The sequence below is a fragment of the Neomonachus schauinslandi genome, chromosome 7 (genome assembly GCF_002201575.2).
Source record: "Neomonachus schauinslandi chromosome 7, ASM220157v2, whole genome shotgun sequence".
Lineage (NCBI taxonomy): Eukaryota > Metazoa > Chordata > Mammalia > Carnivora > Phocidae > Neomonachus > Neomonachus schauinslandi.
Genome location: NC_058409.1, coordinates 125,027 through 125,269, shown reverse-complemented (window position 1 = coordinate 125,269; position 243 = coordinate 125,027). Strand labels below are relative to the sequence as shown.

Below are 243 nucleotides of genomic sequence, written 5' to 3'. Positions count from 1 at the left end.
AGCCACGCCCCTGCGGTTCCCCTCTGCACCCAGTAGCCACGCCCCTGCATCCACAGCCATGCCCCTGCAGTTTCCCTCTGTACCCCAGTAGCCACGCCCCTGAGGTGCCCCATTGCACTGTGTAGACACGCCCCTGAGGTTCCTCATGCACCCAGTAGACACGCCCCTGAGGTGCCCCATTGCACCGTGTAGACACGCCCCTGAGGTTCCTCACTGCACCCAGTAGACACGCCCCTGCACCCG

At 65.0% G+C, this 243-nt stretch overlaps 1 protein-coding gene across 1 annotated transcript in view; it reads left to right on the top strand.

Moving 5' to 3' along the window:
- The window catches only part of OBSCN (obscurin, cytoskeletal calmodulin and titin-interacting RhoGEF), a 113,388-nt gene that overhangs the window by 59,740 nt on the left and 53,405 nt on the right, over positions 1-243 (top strand). The gene's annotated exons all lie outside the window — the stretch shown is intronic.